This window comes from Bos indicus, chromosome 10, assembly GCF_029378745.1.
Source record: "Bos indicus isolate NIAB-ARS_2022 breed Sahiwal x Tharparkar chromosome 10, NIAB-ARS_B.indTharparkar_mat_pri_1.0, whole genome shotgun sequence".
In the NCBI taxonomy this organism is placed as follows: domain Eukaryota; kingdom Metazoa; phylum Chordata; class Mammalia; order Artiodactyla; family Bovidae; genus Bos; species Bos indicus.
Window position 1 is genome coordinate 8112152 of NC_091769.1, and position 16997 is coordinate 8129148.

At 43.9% G+C, this 16997-nt stretch overlaps 1 pseudogene; it reads right to left on the reverse strand.

Annotated features, from left to right (window-relative positions):
• Positions 1-8694: 8694 nt before the first annotated feature.
• Positions 8695-11902, reverse strand: LOC109564171 (ZZ-type zinc finger-containing protein 3-like; annotated as a pseudogene).
• Between the last annotated feature and the right edge of the window lie 5095 nt (positions 11903-16997).

Sequence of the window (16997 nt, forward strand, 5' to 3'; positions counted from 1 at the left end):
TGAATATGAGCCCCCTCCCACTGATTCAATTGTTCTGGGTGCAGGTGAAGATGGTGGTTATGGTGACAGCCTGAGCACCTCTGATCCAGCCTGGATTCTACAGCTCATGGGTTTTATCCAACCTACTCTCTCAGGTTGGTGCCACCAGCTGCCTGCCACCTGGAGAGGCTATTTTTCCTCTTGACTTCTCTACCTTTCTCAGTTTCTTATCAAGAAAGGGAATGCTATGAGGTCATTATGTACGTGTTTTCAAAGACTGTCGACTACAGTGAAAAGTGTCTACTGTATAATATTAACCTTAAACAAAGGAGGTTTGATATGGTCCCAATTTAGTTTTTAAAAAGTGCTATAACATGAGTTTTTAAGATACTATCTTGTTTCTACTTGCAGGTTTTCACTTTCTTTATCCCAGTCAAGAAAAGTAAGGCTTCCTTACAAAGTGAAGGCCTATGCAAGTTGCCTGAAAACCACTTGTCTTCCTAGCTTTTGTTCTCCAGAGCTAGAGTCACTAAGGTAATTACGTGAGAAGCGTCCAAGGAGTGTCAAGAGAAACGGAATTATTCCTGAAGAAAGGGTTTCCCCAGAGCTTTGGAGGAGAGAGGTTTCTGGTCCCCAGAGGAGTGCAGGCCTCAGTGTCTGAATGACTTCTCCCTGGAATCCTCTTCTACGAGTCCCATCTCCCCATCTTCTTTGATGTAGATCACCTGCTACGTGGAGGTTGGTGATCAGTTAAGGGTATACTCTGGGTTTCTACCATTGCCTTTTGCAAGTTTAATGTTGTTTTCTCCAACTTTCCTTTAGAATATAGTGTCTATTATCTTGAGGCTTCAGCCAAAATTCTATTTTAGAAAACAGCCTGGAAGGGAACCCCTCTAAATGTTCACCATGGATAGCAGCTTTGTAGGTGATTTTCATGTTTACTTTATACTTTTATCTGATTTCTGATGCTTCTGATGTTTCAGCAATGAACAATAATCAGAAGAAAGTATCATGTTATTTATTTTTATTGGAGAATTCCCATACTTTAGCTTTACATGTCTTTATTCCTTCCTTACCCGCCTCTTACCAACTAAAATGTCTTTTTGTCTGAAACCACTTTGTCACCACACTTGCCTTTCACCGTATTCATTTGTGTCATGTTATAGATTCCACATATAAGTCATATTACATGGTCTCATATGGGTGTTTGTCTTTTTGATTTGCTTCACTTATTATGATAACCTCTAGATCCATACATGTTGCTGCAAATGGCATGATTTCATTCCTTTTCGTGGCTGAATAGTATTCCATTGGGTTTATATGCTCTGTCTTCTTTATTCATCTGTTGATGGACATTTCGGTCGTTTCCATGTCTTGGCTATTGTAAATAGTGCTGTAAGAACATTAGGATGCATGTGTCGTTTCAAATTACAGTTTTCTCCAGGAGTGGGATTAGGTTTTTGAGGAACCTCCATACTGTTCTCCATTGTGGTTGCACCAACTTACATTCCCACAAACAGTGCAGGAGGTTCCCTTTTCCCCACACACTCGCCAGGGTTTGTTATTTGTTGACTTTTAAATCATGGCCATTCTGACTGTCATGAGTACCTCATTATAATTTTGACTTGCATTTCTCTAATATCAGCAACGTTGAATTTCTTTTCATGTGCCTATTGGCCATTTGTCTGTCATCTTTGGAGAAGTGTCTATTTAGGTCTTCTGCCCACTTTTCAGTTGGGTTGTTCATTTGTTTTGTTACTGAGTTGTACGAGCTGTTTATATATTTTGGTAATTAAGCTCTTGTCGGTTGCATCATTTGCAAGTATTTTCTCCCAGTCTGTAGGCTGTCTTTTCATTTTGCCTATGGTTTCCTTTGCTGTACAAAAGTTTGTAAATTTGATTAGGTCCCATTTATTTATTTTTGTCTTTATGTCTATTTCCTTGGGAGGCTGACCTAAGAAAACATTGGTCAGAGAGTTTATGTCAGAGAGTGTTTTGCCTGTTCTCTTGTAAGAGTTTTATGGTAGCGGGTCTTACATTTAAGTCTTTAAGCCATTTTGAGTTTATTTTTGTGTATTATGTGAAGGCGTATTCTAACTTCATTGATGTACATGCTTTCCCAGCACCATTTGCTGAAGAGACTGTCTATTCTCCATTATATATTCTTGCCTCCTTTGTTGAAGATTAATTGACTGTAGGTGTGTGGATTTATTTCTGAGCTATTTTGTTCCATTTATCCATATGTCTGCTTTTGTCCCCAAAGTATTTTTAAATTAACCTAGGTACATGGGTTTTTTTAAAGACATAATGCTATTGCACAGTAGCCTACAGTATAGTGTAAACATAATGCACTTTTATGTATATTGGGAAACCGAAACGTTTGTGTGACTTGCTTTATTGGACAGTCACTTTATTGCAGTGGCCTGGAACTGAACCTGTGGTATCTGAGGCATGCCTATATTTACGTAGAAAAAATAACTCCTGTTTCACCCATCTAATAGTGTTTTAGAACATAAGACACCTGAGATTCGTAGCTTGACTTTTATCCAGCATGGTCCCATATGCTCTTCATAGACAGTCCCAATAATTCTGACCGACAGGCTTTGGTATTATTGACATTGTCAGGCTGTCTAGGTTTGAGGTGGTGACAGCACAATCTCACAATCACACAAAATCAGGAATGTCAGGAATGAGATAAGTACTCATTTGGCTATTCTGTCTTCCAGAGGTCAAGGGGAATTTTAGGTCCAAAAAATCAGAAATTGACTGTATAGCAAGACTAGAATCGACACTCAGTGCACCTCAGCACCCAGTACTTCCGTTGTGATAAAATTCTAGTTTCCTGTTGGTAGGCATTTAGGTTGCTTCCCATTTTTTTGCTGTTACAAACAGAGCTGCAGTGACCATTCTTAAGCATGTATCTGTGCTAACCTTATGGAGTCTCTACCAGCCTGCTCTTGCTGTCATAACAAAATGCCACAGACTGGGTGGCTTGAACAGTAGGAGCTTATCTTCTCACAGTCCTGAGGGCTGAGAAGCCCGGGATCAAGGTCCAGTCAGTTCCATTTCCGGTGAGGGCTCGCTCCCCGTCTTGTCCACAGCTACCTGTGTCCTTACCCCTCTCTCTCTTCCTCTTCTTTTTTTCCTTCTTCCTTTTTTTAAAAGGCTGAAGTCCCATAAGATTAGGGCCCTACTTGAGACCTCACTGAACCTTAGTTACCTCCTAAAGCCCCTATCTCTGAAGATGGTCACAAAGGGACTAGGGCTTCTCCGTATGGATTTTGACGGGACACAAGGTCCACAGTAGAGTCGATCTGTAGGATTAACTCCTAAGACTAGAATTGACTTGTTGTGTCAAAGGTAAACACATTTTAAATGTTACTTTATGGTGTTGAATTTCCATCCAAAAGCCTTATACCAATTATAGTCCCAGATCTTTATGTGAGTTGTTTTTCCCCATTCTCACTAACACTTGATATTATCCAACTTTACTTTTTGCCAATATAATAGCCTTTTAAATTTGCATTTAAAGACTTATGGATGTTTTGGAGTGTCTTTCTGTATGCTTGCTGGCCATTTGTGGTTCTTTTTCTGAAACACATATTTGACTTCAGTTGGCATTGGGAGCTGAGTCCACTGCTGAGACTTCTTCCCATGCAGGTGTTCACACATGGTGTCATGATGCCCACAGGGCTCTCTTTCATTGGAATTTGCCTAACTTAGGAAGGACATGTCTCTCCAGCTCCCATGAAAGTTATGTTGTTGTTGTTTAGTCACTAAGTCATGTCTGATCCTTTTGCGACCCCATGGACTGTAGTCTGCCAGGCCCCTCTGTCCATGTTACTTTCCAGGAAAGAGTACTGGAGTAGGTTGCCATTTCCTTCTCCAGGGGAGCTTCCTGACCCAGGGATCAATTCTGAACATAATGTAATGCTATTTACTTCTTCAACATAGAGCACAGTTACCCAGAGTGATACATAAACTTACAGTAAATGCACCTGGTTTCAACATTATAATAACCAGCAAGACATATACTCCACAACCATCTGCTGGATTTCCAGCGACCATGGGGACACACGATGTCGGGAAGTTCCTGAGTGCTCATCTAGGGCTAAAGAAAGTGGAAAAGTGTCCTTGAAAAGTGTTACTCTCAGGAGGGGTCTGTCTGGAGTAGTGCTGACTGTCTTGAGCAGCGCCTAGCATTTAGGGCAAAGCACTCACTTGATACTTGGGCAGAGAGTACTGAGGATGAGTCCACAGCAGCGTCAGCCACCAGGGTGTGGCTTTACCCTAAAGCTTGCAACTTCCACAGTAAGGGAAAAATCTGTCACCTCTTCTTATTATAACAGTAACAAACGTTAACTGTTGGGTGAAAATATGGACATATTCTTTTAAAAATGCCATGACACACCTAGTAACAGTGATCACTTAGTGGTATCATCCAATACCAAGTTCACAATCTAGTTCTGTGGTTGTCTCCAAAAGTCTCTTCTTGCCCTTGGTTTGTCTGAATTAGAAACTAAACAAGATCCACACATTACATTTCATTGTTAAGTCTCTTGAATATCCTTTAACCCTCAACAAGCCCTCTCTCATTTTCCCGCTATGCCCATGCTGCGGAATTCAGGTAGGACTGTGGAAAGGCTTACAATAAGGAGAGACAAAAGAAGTTCAACTTCCCCCGACATTCAGGTAATAGATTTGGGGGAAAAGATGAAAGTAGTAGTTCAGTGATGGAGCTAGGAAGGGCTGAGGGAGTGAGTAGGACTGCAATTCAGCCCCGGCTACACTGTCTGCATGGCTTTTTCTTTTTGGCCGCACGGTGTGGGATCTCATTTCCTGACCAGGGACGAAACCTGCACCTCCTGCATTAGGAGGCAGAGTCCTAACCACTGGCCCACCAAGGAGGTCCCTGCTGCACGGATTTGAGGAAGAGGCTAAATGTCTGAGATGGGGAAAGGACAAAGTAGGCCCTAGGACAGGAGAAAGATGAGAAAGCAGAGAAAGATAGGATGAGGGGACTGGAGAGACAAGAGGCTGATGAAACCAGATTTACATTCTTGTTGCATCAAAGCAGTAGAGTCATCTTTTCAAAATAGAACAGATTCCCCCTGAAGAGTTACACATTTATCTGGTTTATGCTTTTCCTTATAAATTTTCATAGTATGTATGAAGGTTAGGTTTTGTCTCTCCCCACTTCCTGCCTTTAATTTCCTGTTGTGGCTCCTCTGAATGTTTTATTATCGATTTTGTTGTGTATGAGTTAAGACAGTGTCTTTACCACTTAGTGGCTGAGGCAGCTGCCCCATTCAGTCTATTTGTCGTTCTCTTAGGGGTGTATGGCTTTTAGACTTCTACTTCCTTCTTACACTGATAGTAAATGCAAGGCAATAGGACCCGAAGTAAAGATTCTGACCCACAAGAAATGAAATGTGCAAATACGTGTCCTTTTTCAGTGGTGTTTGAATCCTTCAGGTCTTTTCTGAAGTTCTGGGTGAGATGTATTCTAAAGCCCAAGTTCCTTGTCTTGGCCTGCAAAACACAGGTTTTTGCATCCCACCTCCCTCCCCAACCTGAACTCACACTGCGTTCTCCCAAGCTCCATCCCACTGGCCCCTTTCTGGGGTTCAGGTGTGCAATCAAGGCACCACATTGCGCTCTCTCTGCCCCAGATCCTCATGGAGTTGGCTCCTTCTCATCTTTCTTGTCTCTGTTCACATGTCCTCAGGATGGCTCCTCAGATCTTTTATCTAAAGGACGCCTCCCCCAATCGTTCTTGGTTCTTTTTTCTTGTTTTATCTTCATTGCACTTCTAGTGTTATCTGATCTGTGGGTTTGATCATTAAGTGTCTTCTATGGATTAAATGTTTGTGTCCTCTCAAAATTCATATTGTGAAGGTCTATGTATGGATGTGAGAGTTGGACTGTGAAGAAAGCTGAGCACTGAAGAATTGATGCTTTTGAACTGTGGTGTTGGAGAAGACTCTTGAGAGTCCCTTGGACTGCAAGGAGACCCAACCAGTCCATTCTGAAGGAGATCAGCCCTGGGATTTCTTTGGAAGGAATGATGCTAAAGCTGAAACTGCAGTACTTTGGCCACCTCATGCGAAGAGTTGACTCATTGGAAAAGACTCTGATGCTGGGAGGGATTGGGGGCAGGAGGAGAAGGGGACGACAGAGGATGAGATGGCTGGATGGCATCACTGACTCAATGGACGTGAGTTTAAGTGAACTCTGGGAGTTGGTGATGGACAGGGAGGCCTAGCGTGCTGTGATTCATGGGGTCATAAAGAGTCAGACACGACTGAGCGACTGAACTGAACTGAACTGTCATACCATGTGATGGTATTTGGAGATGGGCTGTTTGGGAGGTAATCTGGTCGTGAGGGTGGAGCCCTCATGAATGGGATTAGTGCCCTTGTTAGAAGAAACAGGAGTGAGCTCATCTCTCTTTCTCTCTGCTATCTGAGGACACAGCAAAAAGGCAGCTGTCTATAAACCAGAAGGAGGGCCCTCACTAGAACCCAACCATACTGGCACCATGACCTCAGATTTCCCAGCCTCCAGAGCTATAAGAAATAAATATTTGCTGTGTGGGCCCCCAAGTCTATGGAACTTCTTATAGCCCAAACTGACTACAAGGGCCTGTGCTCACCAGTTCATGAGATTCAGGAGAGCAGACCGGAGTAGGCCTTGTTTACTGCCATTTCTCCAGCCTCTAGAACAATGCCTGGCAGGCAGTAAATACTCAGGCATGACTTACTGAATGTATTGTGAGTGGAGAGAAGTTCCAGGTCTCAGAAGGTCAGACTGCCCCGTTGTCCCCTTTACATTTTGGTCCTTCCTGGTGATAAACTAGGCGCCCACAACTCCTCTCAGACACAGCCAGCTGCCTGCACAAGCATTCACCTCGAAGCCTTGGGAAGTTAATGACCCTCCCAACGGTGGCTTAGGTTCTTGAAGAAAACTGCTGGAAAACTGAAAGAAAATCCAAAGAGCATTTTGCAGATGTGAGACAAGGATTTGAATTTCGACATGTGAAATGACAGGCATAGAAAGGGGGGCTTGGGGGATGAGGACTGGCCTTCATTCAGGTCAGGCCTTGTCCCCATGTCTTAACCCGTGTCGTGACCCTGAAGCTTCTCAACAAGCTTATGAAGTAAGAATTAGTATTCCCGTTTTACATATGAGGAAACTGAGGCTAAAAATGGTAAACCAAAATTTTCAGGATCAAATAGCTAATACGTGGCAAAGCCAGGGTTCAAGCTAAGATCATGCTGACTCCAGCTTGTGTGTGTGTGTGTGTTTCTTATCCCCCACCTCTGCCATCTCTGCTCTGAAGACAAGGGCGGGGGTGGGGATGGAGCAAAGTGGGTGCTGACATTACACAGATATTAAAAGACCCATGAAAACTGGATTGAAGAACACTTCCCGTGTTCTAACCATCTATACTGATTTCAAATATGCTTTAGAAGCACCTGAGGCAGAACAGGCTCTGCTGTCTTGAAACAAAGGGTCTAATTCACTGTCATTTTTAAAATAATATAAACAGACATGTGGTTTAGTATCCATATGGTTTATTTCTCACCATTCTCCTGATAAATGAAAATTATTTAAGAACACACTGTATACACGGATAAGAAGAAACAAAATGTTTTAAATGACGCACAACAAAATCCAGCAGTATAGAAGAGTGCACATGAGCTCTTGCTCACTGCACAGACTAAATTCAATCACTTATTTAAATAGTAATAAAAATACAATCTTTTACGGGTCTTGTACAGACTACAAAAGAGGGAAATTATTACCATATGTGATTTTTTTATTAGACAGTTTTCTTCAGTGAGCTGCACTTACAACTCCAAATATAGAAGCAGAAGGCTGTGTATTTTAAAGGAATTAATGTTGTGAGTTAGAGACTACCCTGTATTATCACTGGCACTTTTCATCATGGTTTGTGCACACCACATGATCATCTTATATACCATTACATTTAAAAAATATATCTGAGTGACAATTTTATCACATTCACACACCATGAGCTGGTTAAGGAGGCAATGCTGCAGTTGCCTCCTGTAGTGCTTTGCTGTTGGTAATAAGGACAGTACATTGTGGTTAAAAGAAATCAGAGATTAATATGGTTAAGTTGTTCCAATTCACTAAAGGCCGTCGGTGGCCACCACTGGGACAGTGAGTTCTTTTGTAGTGTATATATATCCTAGAGGCAAACACCATCATTGGTTAAAATTTTGTCTAAAAAGTCAGTTTCTGTGCTGAAAACTATTTTCACAAAAATGAAAGCTACTAAGCGTTTTAATGTACTTTTCCTTCTCATTAGCATATTTATGACCAAGTTCTCTGAAACCTTTGAAATTTACTGTTTTAACATGTACTCTTCTTTAGATCTCACCCATTTAAGATTACCACCTAATAGGCTTTAAAGTAGTTGTGAGAATTTCATCAGGGAAACCCTTTGCTCGTTGGGAATGTTCAGCCGCTGAGCAGTGCTCTAAAGCCTCAGCAGCGCAGAGCTGGACTCGACAAGAACACTCAGAAAGCTGTTGTGCCGTGAGTGTCATTTCAGAGAATCTTTCCAAAGTGTGCACATAATTCACAGTTACGTGAATGGCACAGTGGTACTATTGCTATGTGTTGAAGAGGACTGTTATATGATATTCTCTTCCATGTTATCTGTTTGCTAGAAAGTACTTTGGGTCAAGGTGCCCTGGGACACCCTGTAGTCTCTAAGAATGTCTCTGGACTGTAAACAGATTCTAGTTGGTGATCTTCCATGTAAGTATCTGTTTCATGAAGGCAGTCTGAGCAAGAATCACAGAAATCCAAAGACATTTCTGGAGGACAATCCTGGCAGTGCCACCGAACACCCTGGATAGGTTCTGTTCCAGTTGTCACACTTGAAACCCGCATGTTGCACAAATCCAGTTTAAGCTTGCATTTGCTGACGTTTTTCTGTGTTGTTGTTTTTTAACTTTAATAACTCCAATATTCCTTATATTCAGGGAAATTTCCATGTTGTTGTTGTTTAGTGGTTAAGTCATGTCTGACTCTTTGCGACCCCAGGGACTGTAGCCCGCCAGGCTCCTCTGTTCATGGGATTTCCCAGGGAAGAATACTGGAGTGAGTCTGTTTCCTCCTCCAGGGGATCTTCTTGACCCACGGATCAAACCCACGTTTCCTGCACTGGCAGGTGGATTCTTTACTGCTGAGCCACCCTGGAAGCGCCCACTTCCTATATATAGTAGGAATGTTGTCTTCATCTGATGCCTCCTCAGTAGCAGTGTTCATGTGGCTGTGGAGATGGGGTCAGTCCTCGTCTTCTGCCACATACACTGGTGGCTCGTGGGAAGTCATGAGGTGGAAGGCTCAAAGAGGTGCTTTTCAAGGCGTGCTGTGGTCGGCTTGTGGAGGCCTCTTTGGAGAATGTGTGTACTTCGGTGTTCTGCCTGGGACTGGAAGGCCAGCTTTAGTTAGCTTTGTGAAATCCTTCTGCACTCAGCTGGCAAGCTGTCTTGCTGCCCTGTTACCCAGTTCATCTGATCTCTTCTGCTAGCGTCGAGACTCTACTTCTTCAGGAGGGTATTTCAGGAGTAGCCATTCAAGCTTCTTCTGGTCTTCATCAGTCCACAATTGGTTAAACACAGGTATCCTCTTATTATCCGAGGATGACTGTTTGAACCTTCTGGACCATCACTCAAAGGCAATGTAGAGTATGAGAGGGACTCCCCATCCTTCCTAGGATCTAAAGGACTTTTTGGTCTAGAGGTAAACCAACTTTATAAAAAACTAGTTTAAGTCTCCTCGTACGTCTTTTATGATTTTAAAATTCTCTTTCAAAGTTCCCAAGGCTATTGGTTAATTGGTTCCATACAATCTGAGGTACCTGAATAACTCTCTGTGGTCATGGAAGCCCTGTACCAGCCTTCCCCTGGCGTTTTCCCGCACATCCCATGGGATTTTTAAGTGATTCTCTCTGAAGTCTGCCCAAATTTTTAAGGTCCTGAACTGCTTGTGCACGCGGCACCTTGAGAACAGCAACTGTCTGTAACAATCTCTGATCATTTTCGCGTGGGGCCGAGCACCGGAGGCTGCTCTGGCCACTGTGACTGCCCTCCGGCCCCACCTGGCACCGGCTCGGGAAGCCACCTCAGGGAAGCTTGACAGAGGCGCCAGGGCACCTTCCCTGGTATTTTTACACAATAGGGACCTCTATAAATTATAGTGTTTTGGCCCTTCAACTGCAAAGGAACCAAAGACTGTCAATGGGCCATCAGGACTCTCCCCCGTGTAGAGGAGGTGGACATACATGCAGCAAAAAGATGCCTGAAATTTTAGAATTTGATTGTTTCTCTAGTAATCTTTTTACTTGACAGAAATAAATATAAGTGTTGTTGCACTTACATTGTCTCAGCCTATTTTAAAAATGAGATAATGCATCTTCAGGGTGGGAGAGAGAATCATCCCTCCTGACACATTTTGCACAGTGATAACAGAGCTCTGTGGGGAAAGGATGAACCAGGAGGGAGAAGCTACTTAGAGCCGCTGCTTTCTTTCCAAATTGCACTGCAGAGTAGTAAACTATCAAAGCCACACACAGCTTCCCCTTCCATCAACACGATAGAAGATGACTTGAAGGCCAAAGCAGCCCGCGCTCCGTCACAAAAGAGGGCTCCTTTCATATCCAGATGCAGCTCTGTAATCCTCTGCAGACTTACTTACTGGGTTGGAAGTAAGACATCACTTACTGGGTTGACTATTTGGCTGGCTCTTGTGTTTCCTTCACTATTAGAGTCCGAGCCGCAGCAGGAGGAACTTACCATTAACCTTGTTGATGGATGCTGCAGAGAGAAAATTAAAAGGGGTTGGCTGTGGAATGAAAGCTCCTGGTTGAACAATGTTCCCAACACATAGGAAAAGAGTTGGTCTTTGAGTGATAGATCCATCCTAGATTTTTACGTGGCAGAGAAAAGTTAGGTGCATACTGTACCGTTCTTTGCTGAAAAAAGTTCACAAGTGAGGCTTGGTGTGTGTGTGTGTGTGAGCTTATGGTGAACAGTGATCTCCGAAGAAGAAGATTTAGCAGGACCAGGGACCAGGCTTGATCAGTCAAGAGCTTTTGTGTAGCCGAGTTTTATTAAAGTGAAAAAGGGACAGAGAAAATTTCTGACATAGACGTCAGAAGGAGGCGGACACTTCATGCCATCCTATCTCAAAAACACATACTGTGGGAGAGGGGCCTGGTGAAACTCCTTCAGCCTCAGGTGTCTCTCTTATCTGATCAATAGCCTTCTAACAGACATAAAGCAGCTTGCCAAAACTAGGATGGCATGAAGTGTGTCATCCCCTAGACGTAAAACAATTGACATGAATACTGGTTTGAGCTATTATCAGCCCAAGGTTTGAGAAAAGAAAAAAAGTTAGTTTTAGGTGGAACCATTTTGAAGAAAGGCAGATTCCAAAGCAAATACAGTTTCATTAACACAGCTTAAGAAAACCATTTCCATGGAGAGTTTGTTTCTTCCTGCCACTCCAGTACTCTTGCTTAGAAAATCTCATGGACGGAGGAGCCTGGTAGGCTGCAGTCCATGGGGTCACTAGGAGTTGGACACAATTGAGTAACTTCACTTTCACTTTTCACTTTCACCCCCTTGGAGAAGGAAATGGCAACCCACTCCAGTGTTCTTGCCTGGAGAATCCCAGGGATGGGGGAGCCTGGTGGGCTGCCGTCTATGGGGTCGCACAGAGTCAGACACGACTGAAGCGACTTAGCAGCAGCAGCAGCCACTTAGGGGAGGGATAAAAAAATGTCTGACACTTGCAGCCTGTTTCTTCTGTTTGGAGACCCCTGGCCTTCCTGCCTGTTACCCTCTCCTGTGTGTGAGTCCAGCTCACCTGGAACCCTCATTACTAATTCAGGGAGAAGGATGCCAACCCCCACCCCCATGCCTCCCCACCGAAGGAAGGATGAGCATGGTGTTAATGACAGCTATCAGGACAGATGAAAGGAGACACTTGTGCACCTTCATGTGAAGAGGCAAACAGTAATAAAACCATCTTGGGCGTCAGCATCCTAAGATGCTCCTGGTACCCACTGCTGGCCTGCTCTTCCTATAACATGGTAAAGACATCTTAACATTGTTAAAGAAAAACTGCTCCTACCCAGAGTAGTTTTACATCTTTCAATCAGAAATCTGAGAACTAGGGAAGACGCAGTAAGCACCAAATCCAGTGTTTCCTAAACTCTGGGCAGAGCAAAGCCATCTGGACTCTGCCTTCACTGGCTGGGATTTCTCTGTTGAACAGTCTCTCTGCTGGGTCTTGAACTTGGGCAGATGTGGGGCCCTGACTAATGCAAAGCTGCATTTTACAGAAGAGGAAATTGAGGTCCACAGATGGGACCCGAGAGCCTCTGGGTACAGCAGAACCAGGACTGAACTCAGCTCCAAAGCACATCAAAACCCAATCAAGCTACATTTCCTTTGTCAGTAGGCATAGATCTTGCATTGTGGGCTTTAGGGCCACAGATCTGAAGATTCGGTTGTTCGGAGCAGAAGGCAATTTGGATCAATTGTCCTGTTCGATCTGTACCAGGAAGCTCTTTACTGAGCTCCTGACACCCTGGAAAAATACCACCACCCAGCTCTGAAAATGCCTGATTAGCATGTCAGCTGGGGCTGCTTAAACTTTACCTTTAGGTTATCTCTCTATTTAACACCTCTATTTAACCTCTCTATTTAACATCTCTATTTAACACCTCGGGGCTCTGTTCTATTGATCGCTGAGTCTGACTCACTGCTGATGTTTTTGAGCAATTGACCATTACTTCAGGTAAATGGGGAATCCAGAGGGAAGAAGGTGTTTGTGGTCCTGCAATTTCCTGGCATATTACCCATCTGGGAGATGGTTTAGGAGTCTACTGGAGAAGACATTTTTAAAAATACAGCTCAGCATCACACTTTTTGTGAAAATTGACACCTAAGTTAATTCAGGAGAAATCTGGAAGAGCTAGAATGTAGAGCTTCCTTGCCTGAAGTTGTGGAGCCAGCATGAGTGGGTTTGACCTTGGCGAAAAAGCAAAGAAAGTCTGATCTCGTCTTAAAGGGGCCCCTTTGGGTCAACTCAATGATTATTTGCAAGCTGTGTTGGAGAAACAGTTGTAGACTCAGTTCTATTAATGTTTTTCTGCCTCATATGTTAATTTAAGGTAAAGACACTCATTCCTTTTGGTTGTTGTTGTTTAAACCTATGGTTTTTGCATTTATCCTAAATAGAGTCATAAAAAAATCTCCAAACTACAAAACTCGGCTGATATTAATGTATTTTTGCACATAGATACATGCCATTTGTTTTGAGGTGGGGTTAAGAGGCTGTTCTGAAGTCGAAGTTTTAAAACATGTGGGTTTGAAACCTATGGACCTGCTAGTAGTGGATAGAGAGTAAAGTAATACAGCTGATCAAGCCTCCTGTTTACACGGTACTTTAGCTTCTCACAGGGACAACGGTATTTCTTAAAGAGTGATTTGCTGGGTGGGGTGGAAGGGTGGGCCTTAAAAAGTGCCCCCACACACTGACACTTCAAACTCAGACAAAATGATCTGTTCTCTTTACGGTTAAGTGCTGAGGCTCTCCTTGGCAGTTCAGTTAATTCCTGAGAGAGGGAACACACAGATTTTAACTACATTGGGTCTATTTCTCCAGGTGGAGAACACGTGGAGGAGGGAGGTAGTGTTTGTTCAGTTCTACTTTGTTCCTGGTAGAGACATAAAGCCTCTGGCATATGATCTCAGTTAATCCTCTATCAATCAAAAGTTCGGTAGGATTATCACTGCTTCACAGATTAACCCCAGGCATGGGACGTGAACAAACTGCTGAGTTGCACAGGTAGAATCTGGAGCTGTCTTAGCCCAGGTTGTATAACAAAACACGACAAGCTGGGTGGCTTAATCCACAGACATTTATTTCTCACAGACCTGGAGGCTGGGAACCCAAAATCAAGGTGGCCTTGGGTTCCTGACGTGGGCCTACTTCCTGGTTCCTAGACATCTGTCTTCCAACTGTGTCCTTACATGCCTGGGAAAGAGAGAGAGAGAGTTCTGGTCTCTCTTCTTCTTATAGACACACTAATCCCATCATGGGGGCCCCTCCTCATTACCTCATTAAACTTAATTATCTCCCTAATGCCCCACCTCCCAGTGCCAACCCATTGGGAATTACAGCTTCAATATATAAACTTAGAAGGGAGACAGTCAGTCCTCAGTAGGAGATGTCCTCACTCACTGCCCCCTTGTTGAGCCTTGGCAGGGATTGAAGAAGCACTGTAAAAAGGACCAGATGGGTAGGGATCTGAGAACACTGGTGTTGCAATTAAGAGGCCACTAATATTGGGGGACATTCCCAGGGGCAAGATGTAGCCTTGAGAATGAGAGGTCATCTATAGGGAAGAAAGAGCATTTCGTTTTTCCTTTTTCTTTTGTAACCCCAACTTGTAGCATATAAATTTGGTGCCAGTATGTACGTACTCACAGTACATACATTCACACCCATATATCTACAGAGAGCGATACAGAGGAGTAGAATAGGATTAGAGTCTATAACATTAGTTAATTCTGGGAGGTGAAATTCTAAGTTATTTGATCTTTTTTTTTCATTTATCTGTAGTGTTTACTTTTCTAAAATGACCTGTTTATTATTTGTGTAAGCGCAGGCGGCTGTGACGGGCACCATAGCGCGGCCCAGAGGAGCCACCCCACGTGCGAGGTCAGGGGCAGAAGTTGGGAGGACCCCATGCCCGAAGGGCGGCGGCCAAGAGGAGATACCCCGCGTCCGAGGTCAGGGGCGGCGGCCGGGAGGAGCAACCCACGCCTGAGGCCAGGGGTGACCACTAGAGGAGTTACCCCACATCTGAGGTCAGGGGTGGTGGCCGGGAGGAGATGCCCATGCCCCAAGCCCGAGGCCAGGGGCGGCGGGCCGGAGGAGATACCCCACGCCCCTAAGCCCGAGGCCAAGGGCGGCGACGGGGAGGAGCAACCGCACGACTGAGGCCAGGGGTGGTGGCTGGGAGGACCAACCCCACGTCCAAGGAGCCGTGGCTGCATGGGCACAGGAGGGCCTAGAGGACTATCCCACATTGAAGGTCAGGAAGGGCGGCAGTGAGGAGACACCCCTCATCCAAGGTAAGGAGCAATGGCTGCAGCTTGCTGGAGCAGCCGTGAAGAGATACCCCATGCCCAAGGTAAGAGAAACCCAAGTAAGACGGTAGGTGTTGCAAGAGGGCACCAGAGGGCAAACACACTGAAACCATACTCACAGAAAACTAGTCAGTCTAATTGCACTAGGACCACAGCCTTGTCTAAGGCAATGAAACTAAGCCATGCCTGTGGGGCAACCCAAGACGGGCGGGTCATGGTGGAGAGATTTGACAGAATGTTGCCCACTGGAGAAGGGAATGGCAAACCACTTCAGTATTCTTGCCTTGAGAACCCCATGAACAGTATGAAAAGGCAAAATGATAGAATACTGAAAGAGGAACTCCCCAGGTCAGTAGGTGCCCAATATGCTACTGGAGATCAGTGGAGAAATAACTCCAGAAAGAATGAAGGGATGGAGCCAAAGCAAAAACAATACCCAGCTGTGGACGTGACTGGTGGATGTGACTAGAAGCAAGGTCCGATGCTGTAAAGAGCAATATTGCATAGGAACCTGGAATGTCAGGTCCATGAATCAAGGCAAATTGGAAGTGGTCAAACAAGAGATGGCAAGAGTGAATGTCAACATTCTAGGAATCAGCGAACTGAAATGGACTGGAATGGGTGAATTTAACTCAGATGACCATTATATCTACTACTGCGGCAGGAATCCCTCAGAAGAAATAGAGTGGACATCATGGTCAACAAAAGAGTCCGAAATGCAGTACTTGGATGCAATCTCAAAAACGACAGAATGATCTCTGTTCGTTTCCAAGGCAAACCATTCAATATCACAGTAATCCAAGTCTATGCCCCAACCAGTAACACTGAAGAAGCTGAAGTTTAACGGTTCAATGAAGACCTACAAGACATTTTAGAACTAACACCCAAAAAAGATGTCCCTTTCATTATAGGGGACTGGAATGCAAAAGTAGGAAGTCAAGAAACACCTGGAGTAACAGGCAAATTTGGCCTTGGAATACGGAATGAAGCAGGGCAAAGACTGATAGAGTTTTGCCAAGAAAATGCACTGGTCATAACAAACACCCTTTTCCAACAACACAAGAGAAGACTCTATACATGGACATCACTAGATGGTCAACACCAAAATCAGACTGATTATATTCTTGGCAGCCAAAGATGGAGAAGCTCTATACAGTCAGCAAAAACAGGACCAGGAGCTGACTGTGGCTCAGACCATGAACTCCTTATTGCCAAATTCAGACTGAAATTGAAAGAAAGTAGGGAAAACCACTAGACCATTCAGGTATGACCTAAATCAAATCCTTTATGATTATACAGTGGAAGTGAGAAATAGATTTAAGGGTCTAGATCTGATAGATAGAGTGCCTGATGAACTATGGAATGAGGTTCGTGACATTGTACAGGAGACAGGGATCAAGACCATTCCCATAGAAAAGAAATGCAAAAAAGCAAAATGGCTGTCTGGGGAGGCCTTACACATAGCTGTGAAAAGAAGAGAAGCGAAAAGCAAAGGAGAAAAGGAAAGATATAAACATCTGAATGCAGAGTTCCAAAGAAGACCAAGAAGAGATAAGAAAGCCTTCTTCAGCGATCAATGCAAAGAAATCGAGGAAAACAACAGAATGGGAAAGACTAGGGATCTCTTCAAGAAAATCAGAGATACCAAAGGAACATTTCATGCAAAGATGAGCTCGATAAAGGACAGAAATGGTATGGACCTAACAGAAGCAGAAGATACCAAGAAGAGATGGCAAGAATACACAGAAGAACTATACAAAAAAGATCTTCACGACCCAGATAATCACAATGGTGTGATCACTGACCTAGAGC